General features: G+C 41.0%; 1 long non-coding RNA gene across 1 annotated transcript; it reads left to right on the top strand.

Annotated features, from left to right (window-relative positions):
- The first annotated feature begins 767 nt into the window (after nucleotides 1-767).
- LOC111273146 (uncharacterized) lies at nucleotides 768-11,752 on the top strand. The gene is made up of 4 exons (XR_002687888.2): nucleotides 768-4,319; nucleotides 5,695-7,355; nucleotides 8,571-9,346; nucleotides 9,577-11,752. It is a non-coding gene; the product is annotated as an uncharacterized LOC111273146 (long non-coding RNA).
- Nucleotides 11,753-11,785: the final 33 nt, after the last annotated feature.

Genomic DNA, 11,785 nt, shown 5'->3' with positions numbered 1-11,785 from the left:
CTTTTTTCCAAACAGATGTCACACAGCTCTAACGTTCAAAGTCGAAGCCGTCACTACAGGAGCTCTGAATCTTTTCTTATTTGTTAGTAGGCAATACATGTAACTGTATTCTATCTGTGATGATGATGTCAGAAGACAAAAGAACGCAATCTTGTTTCTACCTGGAATGTTTCTAAGCGCTGCATTGGGTTGAACAGACAGCGAGTGTTCGGCAGCATTTATACGTTTTTAAATGAAGGCTTTGTGAAAGTCGACTGAACTTATTATAGGCTTCAATGGCCGCCGTCATATCGAGTAACTCGCGGTCATGTAGCGTCGCTCATAGCAAAAACGTTATGCTATAGGTAGGATATTTGATATAATGCTGTTTACTCCAACTACAATACTATAATGGTTAAGTATAACACCATTAATGTAAGACCCAGCCGTTCGGTTTGTTCGGTCGGACTCGAACTTCGTTCCGGATTTACTGCTGACAGAATGATGAGTTGTAAATTACCCACAAAGTTGACCATCGGTGGAAATTTGCATTGCCTCATCATAGAAAAAAAACCCATCGAATATCGGTATGCAGGAGACCTATCGGACAGTAGATGTTTGCCCTCGGTTGGGCTCAATCAGTTGTGAAGCTGGGCAATCAACTTGGAAATCTCCCCTTCGAAGTAACTCACTCGCCGTATCGAGATACATTGAGCACTCGTTCAACCGCATTCGAGATTCAATTTAACGGGCTTTCAGTAGGATTAGATGAATTCCGAATTACTAATATTAATAATTAATAGAAATTAAATATCACTTGATTCCATAAACTTCCATCTAACAATAACCATTCAAAATGAAGCCGCGCGACCTCTTCCAGTCGATGTTCTCTACCTTTTCCGCCCGCGGCCTTTCGTCTATGGAGGCGAATGAGATGTGTTTTTTTCGATATCTAAAGAATGGCTACTCTACGCCAAAAGGAACTCAGTTCGGTATAATTCTGCTACATCGACAGAACTGTCAAGGTGCAGACGAAACCTAAATCAAGTTTTCGTATAAAGATGCGACGATCACATTTGCATTTATTCGGCGTCACTATACACGCGAGGCGTTTCTAAGAAATGGACGCTGCCGTACTTTTGTTGGCATTATTTAGAGGGACGCTAATTGACACCACCCGTAATAACACCACAACAGTAATTCGTCTGACAAAAGGCGGCGCCGTTAACATCGATGAGCCCTAGTTATGACAAATCGCTTGTTGCTCAGTTTATTCTATAGTTATTACCCCGTAAATGGCAGTTTTGATAGGGACAATAGTCTCTCTTGAAACTTTCAACCTTAGACGAGCTCAGTAGTTCGAGGGAAAGCGATAATACCCATAAGGATAATCTTCAGCAAATATTGCAGCACTATGTAACAACTATATTAAATAACGGATCTTCCTTCAACAGACCGTAGCAGGTTAACCGATCGATCATTCGTTCGTTATACGTATGTCTGACTGCTCTCATAGCACCGTGAGACGTGAAGCTGTTGTCCCGGATTATTTGGGCCACTGGCTTAAAGCATAGGAAAACATGTGTTTTGTAAAACAAACTTGTACGATACATGGCGGACTGTGAGAAGACCCCAGTAGCAGTCAGTTTATGACGAGTTTTATTGTTGCTGGTCGTAGCTGGATGTGTTTAAGTCATTCCTATAAGCGCATGGCTTGCTACGTCTTAGAGATAAACACCGATATTATCAAGTATCGCAACCTGTAGTTGTTGTATGATTAATCGTTTTTTTTTGGTCAAACAAAACACGGAAAATATCTAGAGGACTGTATTCATTCTATAAGGATGGTGCGGTTTTTTTCTCTCATTATATCAATACTTATCAACTACTTCCATAAAAATAAACACTTGATTCTTAATATCTATATAATTTGCCAGTTCCTTCCAAGCAAGCAATAATAGAACAATTAATTAACTTTAAATTCGTTATGAGGTTCTGAATAGGCTTCAACATAGTTTCTAGGTAACTGATTCAGGCAACTTGTCGATTTAGAGGTCGGTAGTAATTCATCCTGTTCTCGCATAACGATACTCAGCTTTTCGTTTCCTGAAGGGTTACCGTGCAAAAGAATATTCAAAACAATATCTACCCACGATTTAGATATGACAGCAGCAAACAACGACGACGACGACGGCGGCGACAACAACAACCACTGATATCAGTCCCGTTCCTCCTATCTCTATCCGCTCTACATACAACCGTAATACACCGATTTCACTCAGTTTTCGATTAGAATCCATTATTACATCATGCCACTGGTCAATTTCGAATATTTTTCAACATTGCTAATACTAAGCATGCAATTGTTAACCAATTATCTAACGTTTCAAATTTGAGCCTGTTATCAACGCAGGCCTCTGCGCTGGACGTCGAAAAATCGAACGGCTAAGGAAACCACGACATAGGAACAGCGATTGGAGGAGCGGGAGCCCGGTCAGCCGGAGCGGTGCTGATTTGTATCTGTTGTTGCATTCGAGGAAGCACGTGAGGATTGACTGCTAATCAGCGACTTGATAGTAGTCCAGGACGAGGCCGCTGGCGATCCCTTGCCATGCCAACATCAGTGAGCGATGTTTGCTTCTACTGGTCTACCGGTAAAGGACACCATCGCGGACAAGATAATCCCGGCAACAACTATCAATTGTTTCAAGTCCCGCTGGCGTCGAAGACGTATTCTGTTACCCTCATGCCTAAGTCAGTGACGATGCTGCTGCTGCTGCTGCGACTTCCTATGTAAACGTTAGCTGACCATCTGCCAATACAATATTATCACAAGCTCCAAATGCTACTTAAAGCGAGCGTTAGGTCCAGTGAAAGTACAGTGCTATCGAGTGCGTACAAGATAATCTTTAATGACTAGGATGATCCAGAATTAAGCATTCTCTCCGCTAACAATTTATCCTGTAGAGACGAAAGAATGTAACGCACAAAGAGTACTAGAGAACTAACTCCGTCCTTTAGCCACTTCTGGCTACCAGCGCCAATCTTCGACAGATAATAGATAAGTGACGCTGGTATCCTGTCTGATAACGGAGTTTCCTCGACCTCTTTTTTACTTGTTTGCTCTGCGGTATAATTATGGAAAAATATGTATATCAGACAGTTGAAGCCGGGCTGAGCTTGCCGTAGCGTCTTTTGCGCTGTCGTTGTAGCAGTATGGTACCGGTGATTATGACTGCCGCGATAAGCTTGTTGGAATTTTTCTTTGATGTCTGCTCTCAGCGGGACGCCTACGCCACTGGACGAGCGTCATCGCAAACGAAAAATCCACCATACGTAATCAATTCACCTGATGCCTTTAGTTCTCATGTCACCAATGTCATGGAATCAACGTCGTTACCCAACTGACTGGACAATACAGATACTTACGACCGCTTTTTTGCAGCATCGCCAACAGCAGCAGCAGCAGCAACAACGTACAACGGGTTAGCAGAAATGGTGCTACACACATAGTGCTACACGCCTTTTTCAGTAACGAATAAAATAATAATGATGAACTGTGAATGCACTTGCTCTTCGTCTCTCATCTGAACATGACCCCAATAAACGAGGACTTCGGGCCTTGTATTCAACTTTGTACCATTACGCACTATATATTAATCTAATCATGGACCTTTGTCAATTTTATGGGCAAAGAATTGCAGCAAACGGTACCGTTAAAAAGTGAGCCTCGTTTATCCCTGCTAGTATGGTGTTGTTCAGGACTGCTTGAGCGGTTTCCAACCGGTCAGCCTGGCAAGTCGGCTCTTATATTTGCGTCACGTTAGTGGTACGGTAGACAAGAGTCGGCAGTGTCGGCGTTTCATGCCGCCGGACCGCGCGACGTACGACTGAACGGTCAGGTGATGGATAAGTAAAGCGTTTTGCTTAGGAATAGGGAAGCGAGATAGAAAATCGGGATCGTTGACTGGCTGGCTGGCTGGCTGGCTTTTGTAGATGCCACGTCGGACACAGATTGCTATAACAGCCCGGCACTACAGACCACCGCAGACGAAGCCGCAGCTCGTGGAAGTTAGATGACACAATAGGGCTCATTAATGACATCGAAGGGTGGTGAGACAGCCGGGCAAAAACAAGGCTGCGAAAGTCGACTCTGCGTGTCAGCACTGATAACCTGTAGAGAAGTCCGAAAAGGCAGACGTTTACCTATGTTTGAATGAAAATGTAAAGGAGGTAAGAAGAGATGCGAGAAAGTAGTTGAAGATGATCACATACAGCAAACGAGTAGGAGGCGCCCAGATCAGCAGAAGCTCTATTTGACTCCTCGTCCTAGTCCGAAGGTAAGAAGATCGAATAAGTAGAAGTAAGTATAATAGTCATAATATTCAATCATAGTAGTTTCAAGGCTACGACAATTCTGTTATCAAGCACGTCGATTAGTAACACAAGACAATCTTATTGACGTAGGTAAAAGTTGCATTGTTACTTGTTCAGCAATTGGAAACACGTTACCAACCATTTTGTTAAGACGACATGATCTAATATTAAAGCTTGGGTCTGTTAAAGGATATATAACATCTATCTAACACCGGAGGAATATCTATTGGTTTTAGTAAAATTTGGCTAGGAAATAACAAGTGTATTGTTTGGAATAGTAGAAATTAGACGGTGAGTCGGCTATGTATAACATGCACATTCTACCTTAAAATACACAAAATGATGTGAGTTGCTTAATAAATGTTATATATATATATATATACACACATATATAGCTTATATATAGGCTTAAATAGAGCTTATCGAATTTTACCCTACGGTAATTAACAAATGGTAAGTGAAACTATCGAGCCTCGTCCTTGTACAACATATATTGGCAGTTTAGACCCTATCATGCCGATTCTAATATTTCAAGTGTTAGTTGTCTAATTACGGTGCAGATCGAGCGGGAACCTTGTGTCCTATTGCCCCAGTAAGCGGCAAAACGTGTGCCGCCAGATAATTTGCTTTGATTAGGCGCTATACCTTCGTTCCCTTAGTATACGGAATGAAATGATCTATAAAATAATGATGATATTATTTTGGTTGGCAGCAATTTTCGGTTCACACTCTCGATTTTGTATGAGCCTACTTGAACGGTTGTCGTTAATTGCTCGGGATCGTTGACCTCAGCATAGGTTTTGCTATCCCAAGCGATACAGTTGGTTGGTGTGCATCATGGGGCAAGAAAATAGACAGAGAGAATATAGGCATCTATGAAAGTGTATATTTGTGATGCCCTTGCGTGACTCTGTCAACAGTCGGCACTCGTTGTATATAAAAGAAGAGTAACAATAGCTGCTGTTCTTTTATATAAAGGCGATATGTACAGTACATAGCACGCACTTGGAAATCAATTTAATTGTCATAGAAGAAGAGGTTGATTTAAGTTGTTTATATTGAAGAGGAGGATGCGCTGTAGGACAGAGCCGATTATATGCATATTTTTCGTCGGAGCAATTTGTTTTTTAATTGATCGCTTTTGAATTATTTACCTCTTTTTATTAGCATCCCTGCGTAATACATTCGTACATGTCGAAATAACGTTGCAGGAGCGGAAACGGCTATCTTTTGGTGGCGTTCTGTTTTCATTAGTAACCGAATGTTTATATGTATATCCTTGTAAAGGGATCGCTCTTGATCCCAAACGAAAACGCTTACCAAGCTAAATTTTTTCAGGTTACCAAGATTCTCGGAGAGGGAACAACTTAGCATGGTGTTCTATTTTGTCTTCAATCGACTTCGACGGGCCGAATAAAAAATATACCATACATCTATTTAAAATGCAGTTTTTGCTGATTATTGCAGAAACCCTATTAGGCGTACCCGTTTGCCTAATTAATAGCGGGGCGATACTTGAGCGTTACTTGAGAGAACTTTTGGTGCGTGTCAATTTGGAAGTCAAAGCGGCTAATAATACAAAGCTAGTTTTGTTTAACTCATTTTGAGAGAAAACGGCAAAAATGGCAAAAAAATAAAGCCAAGAAAATTTAAGAAATTCTTGAATCTTGCGAATGACTTAGAAACAAGGTCAATGTGCCAAGTGAGACAGACGAAATATTTGGCTTTTCACTCCGTATGAGTGGTTATTAGTAAAATTAAAAAATACAAAACCTTACGCTATGGCAATGTTCCAGTACTATCATGATGAGATGTTTATCACAATTTTCATTTAGTTCAATGACTATTTTTTATAAACGAAATAAAAAAAACCTTTAAGCTTTGGTGATATCCCATGAGCAAAATCTGTAAGTTTGCTGGCTCTGTCTACTAAGGCCGCTTCTATTCACGCATAGGCCCTAGAGGTCACACAATGGCCATCTTATTTATCTGCATCCCGCCAACAAAGTCAATTAGCCAGTACTAAAAAACCCGCAATCATGTTGTAGAAATGTACCAAGAGCCGACATGTTGTACGTGACACAAATTTCGACTTGACCGGGGCTTCTGGTGAACATATTAGAACGGGCTGATGATATATTTGCACGTAAGTTAAAAGCAAGGCGAGACAAAATATACAGAGAAACACGTGTTAGCGTATCTTATAGTCTACGTTAAACTGCGTGTAATATCAATGAATCAAATTAGGCAAATCAGCGACAAAATAGGTGCGGCGTAAAGCTCGCGGGTATGTCACGTTTTACCTAGTTTATCAGTTTTTATAACATTAAACCGTCCATACGCACACACACACACACACACACACACCCAAATGTACACATGAACTAAAAGAAAATCAGTGTGACAACTCTTCCCATATTCAAAATAAGACGGCGAAACGTTACATGTTATGAAAATATTCGGCCATATTTTTTTTCTAAACGAACAGTGCAGCCTCTGCTCCAGTTTCTACTGTTGCCGATTGTGCCAAGGGTGATCTTTTGTTTGATAATAGAACTATAAAAATGAATAGCAACGAGCAAGCGTAGTCAATCGACAAAGTAACCGGAATCAGTTTAAAATGCCTACGCTGACGATTTCTCCCACAGCATTTGACGATGCGAGAAACGAGCTTACACACATACATAAACATCCACAGAAAGCGCGCGTTCCTTAGTCATTCATACATAAACATAATTACTACATAGGCGAATAGGTAGAAATTAGGTGGTAACCTTCTCACGATTGTCCAACTAACCAGCGGCAAAAAAACCACAATACAATAACCACAACGTCGGAAATGGCAAGGTTCGCCAAACGACGACGGAGCTCAACGATGCAAACAGAGAGATGCTCGTAGGAACGTGAATCGTACGCTGAGAAAAACTTTTACCTATAAAAATAGTGAACGACTGCTGTTCATCACCACGTTGATGTTGCAACAAACACAAAAAAGTTCGGTAAGTTGCTGGAAATAAAATTGTTTTTTTAACGCAAAAATAGCGAATAGAAATAAACTGTTATCGACGTAGATTGATATAAAAAAACACCAGATAACAAACTTGATATAAAATGTCGGAAAAAGCATAGAAAATAGAAGCAAAAAGCTGACGGTACAACGAAAAAAAAAAACTACGAGAAAAAAAAAAGAGAACTAATAAACACACTAGACTTTACCTTGGCTTAATTACAATGAGTAAACTATGTTCTAACGATACTATTTACGCATTACAGTTCGAGTTAATCGTAAGTGTGAATAAAGCGTTTTATTAATTACTAAAATTATTTTTTATAAATGCAGATAATAAAAAATAAAATAATAATGAAATTATTTTACAAAAAATATATTAAAATTAAAAAAAAATAGTTATCACAGATATCGCTAGCTTACAGCAGCCTGTATTTACATGTTGTTTTTGTACATTCTGGTTAATGATCAGCGAAGTGACCCAGGTCATTCTAAAAAGAGCTGCAAAAAAAAACAACCAATTTATATGGCGGCAGCAGAAGTGGGTCTTCTTAATGTTGTCGTCGCAAGCCAAAAAACAGCGTTACTTTGATTATAACATCGAATCGTACTATGATGTTGAAAAGGATACTACACGAAGGCTCGAGTCAAACTCAATAATAGCGGCGGCCCATAATTATGTTACATGAAACTTTTCCACACAAAAATGTGGAATTACGCACATTATATGTATCAACGAGCGGACGAAAATTAATTAAAAAAAAAAAAAATCGTTTTTCCGCGGAGACGCTAATAGACAGGATAGTATCTTAAGTAAGGGATGGGCGTTTCAATATAATCGAAACGACATAGAAAATGTTGTCAAAAGCGTAAGTTGAACACACTGCTAATACACTGTTAGTAATAAATCGTAGCCAATATGGTCTATTATTGTAGCCATCATTCAATACGACTAAGTTTAGTTACGGTGACGATGATTGCAAGAGAGATGTGTAACGAGACTGGGAACGATAAACGAAGTACTGCAAGTTATTCTTCTTCACAACTAAATTAAAGCAGATTGCCGTATTAAATTGCTACCAAGGCCAATTCACAGGCTCAGTGTGTTCGTTTAACCATGTCCGTACCGCTAACTAACTCTCGATTTTCCTCGGCGGCCAACGATCGATAACCAAAAATCAAAATTTGAACGGCGTCTCTATTTCAGTGTTCGCAAACTATCGCATACGTCCGATCCGACAATCCGAATAGATCAACGGGATTTATTTTTTCCTATATACCTGTGCAAGTTGGTACGGTACAAAGCTAGCAACTATTGCTGCTCGAGCGCTGTTTGGCAGACCATTCCACAAGAACGCCAAAGCCGCGCCCTACGTTGGCTGTTGCAGCTGGCGGCTATCGGATCGCGTTGGCCGCCAACAGCAGAAGCATATTGGCAGTGTCTCCCTATGTCCGTCTGCCTTTGACAACGTTTATCGCACTGTCCATAGCATCGGCGTCGCAAAAGCTGAAGAGAACAGCGCTTTCTTCTACTGACAGCAACAGCGACATTTACAACGCAGTGTTTCGTACTGCCCCCACCCCCAGCCCTCATCCGTGAGTTCCATCAGTCTTTTCTCTCTCCCGAACATTCCGAACATTCCTAATGGAGGAGTGGTGGCGCTGCAGTAGTAGTAGTAGTAGTAACGGTTGTCATATGTATAGTAACACCAGTACGTCTCAAAATGTCTGAGAACACACGAAGATAGCAAGCAGGCCATAACAATTCGTTCGTCGTCGTCGTCGTTGCTACACATGACTGTCGTCCGGCATCTTGATCACTTTACGTACGTTTCTCCGAAGCAACTGTACGCCGAGCGTCGACATCGCTGTCGAGCATCATATAATTGTATGGGAACGGCGACGGGTTAAGATCTCGGTCTTCCGGGGTCAACGTCTGCGTCTCCGGGCAAATATTTGCAGAAGTATGTAATATGACATACGGTACGTATCAAACGAACTAATTTGAAAAGACGTCTTCAGAGCTTTCATTTAACATAGAATGAAGCGTTTATATATAAACGTGTGGTCAGATCCTGTTTTGGTCATCATATAGCTAAGACCTGTTCGTGGTAGGAGTAGAACACGATATTATACGGGAATGTATAATATACTGCTATATATGCTGCGCACTCACATAATAATCATCATTATAATTACCACTGTTATTATAGTACAGAAATGGGGGAAATGCGAGACGAAAGCAACCAACCGCGCTAAGCCAACGCTGCTATTATTGCTACCATAACACTAGTGGCGGCGGCGGCCGCGCCGACAACTTGCGGAGCGGGTTATGGCCTACACTGGCGACGTGGGTTGCGTATGTACAACGATACGAGAGATTCATTCAAACGTCACTTGGCTACAGCCATTCATTCATATTTTTGGAGCTTAAGCAGGGACTAATCGACTTTTGAAACCGACTCAAGCGCTCAGTACCGAACTTCGCGTAAATAACAAGTATACCTTTGATCATGTACTTTCCAATATTATAGACATAAAAATTAGATGTGAACCAGGACTTTTGAGCGGGTTACTACGGGTAACATATGACCGAATTTCAGGAAATCTAAGGGACCATATGAGTTTCCTTGAATGAGTCCAACTTCTCTGCTTTGCGTTTCTGTCATCGTGCACCACTAAGGAACTACTTCTAAAAACTACTAAAATACTGAAACGATAAAATTCAATTCAACGTTACCTCCTTATCAGTCACGAGCCAAATTCAGTAAAATAAGCACCAGAGTAGTTTTTTTTTACCCTTTTTTGTCCGCCAACGGATCGTGGAAGGCTAGCGTTTCTGTCATCTCTTTCGAAGCTCGCGCCCTTGCTCAAGTACTATATCGTCGTAGGGATGGGAAAGTTCTCGAAGTAACAAGCCCTCTCGGGACTGCATAATACTAATTATTTGTGTGTACCGTTGCTGATCGTTTTGTTTGTCGAGCATTTCACACGGTAAGTCATACGATGCACTGCTGCGCAATAACAGCTCCCTTTTCCTACAATGCCATATAGTGCAGAGCAACAAACACTCGATCATGACTCTTAGGTCGGTGAGAGCGGGCCAGACGGACGGTACCCGAGTCGTTGTACCTGAAATAGTTTTCCCCGTTACCCCGCACCCGGTTCAACATTATTATTCTATACGCCTGCTTCGCAAATTCGCTTCAAACGTCCAAAGTTCTGGATGTTCACTGCCCAGTAACACAAAGACGTAGCATTTGGTCTTCACAGGTACATACACGCATACGTACGGTCACATCTTTACACTGCGCGCTTTTAGATGCGTTAACTATGAAGGGTTAGTTGATTTGGCAACAAAAGGCGAAGACCGATCGAGACGAAATGCGAGCTCACAAATTCTTTTTTAAGCATTGAAGGATGAGAAAACGTGGGACACTCATAGACGACTCTTTGCTATGCGACCTTATCATAACACAGTCAACAGCTGCAGTGCATTTGTGGTAGCACAAAGAATCATCGATGGCAAGGAACAATTGTACAGTCAGGCAATATCTTCTTGCCCTATTCATTTACAGTTCTTTAAAACTGAAGGTGCCGTCCCCTATTCACCCTTTCGGTAGATTTCTCTCTAGTCTCGTTCGGTTCGCAATATTACTGCGACGATATAACGTCATCGATTGCAGCAACGTCACGAACAAAGTAAAAACAATAACAAATCAAAATTTTGTTCAGAAATATACATGTGGAAGATATTTACGTCTAGTTTATCGCTGTTATAAATCGTCCAAACGGACATTAGCGCAGCGCAAGCGATTATTTGAAACGGAAACCTAGAGAAAAAAAAATACATAGAGGAATAGTTGAACATTCAAATAACCGATCACAATTATTCACAGTGTGTTTACTGTGGATTACAGATATAATTATAGACAGTAATAGACGCGCCGTCTACATAACGCATCGAAACGCTATCGGCAGATGGTGGACTAGGGTAGTGAAGACGACAACAAATTCGCTCATCTTATGACCCAATCTTTGCAATCAGACACGATCGTGTCATCCGTAATTAGCGACTGACGGAACGAAAGCAAAATCAGATAAACTTTAGCAACAAGTAGCGTACAACAATGGACAACTCAAAAATAGACTGGCTATCTATCCACAGATGGAGTAACCTCGTTCTAACACCATACGGGTAAAATACGACCATCTAGCGATTGGTAACGTTTAGCGGACGAGCACTGCCGCTGAATTGATTTGTTCGCTTTGAATTGCGTTAAATTAAAAGAGATATAGTAGTTTGCTTTAAAAACGAATTCGTTTGGGTAACGATTTCGATGTTAACATCGAGATTACGCAAGCGCGAAAAAATTGCAACCATATTACTGGCTGACACGTAATCCATTTAGATTTAGATAT

Source organism: Varroa jacobsoni, unplaced genomic scaffold (assembly GCF_002532875.2).
Source record: "Varroa jacobsoni isolate VJ856 unplaced genomic scaffold, vjacob_1.0 contig05059, whole genome shotgun sequence".
In the NCBI taxonomy this organism is placed as follows: Eukaryota; Metazoa; Arthropoda; class Arachnida; order Mesostigmata; family Varroidae; genus Varroa; species Varroa jacobsoni.
This window is presented reverse-complemented; position numbering and strand designations above follow the sequence as displayed.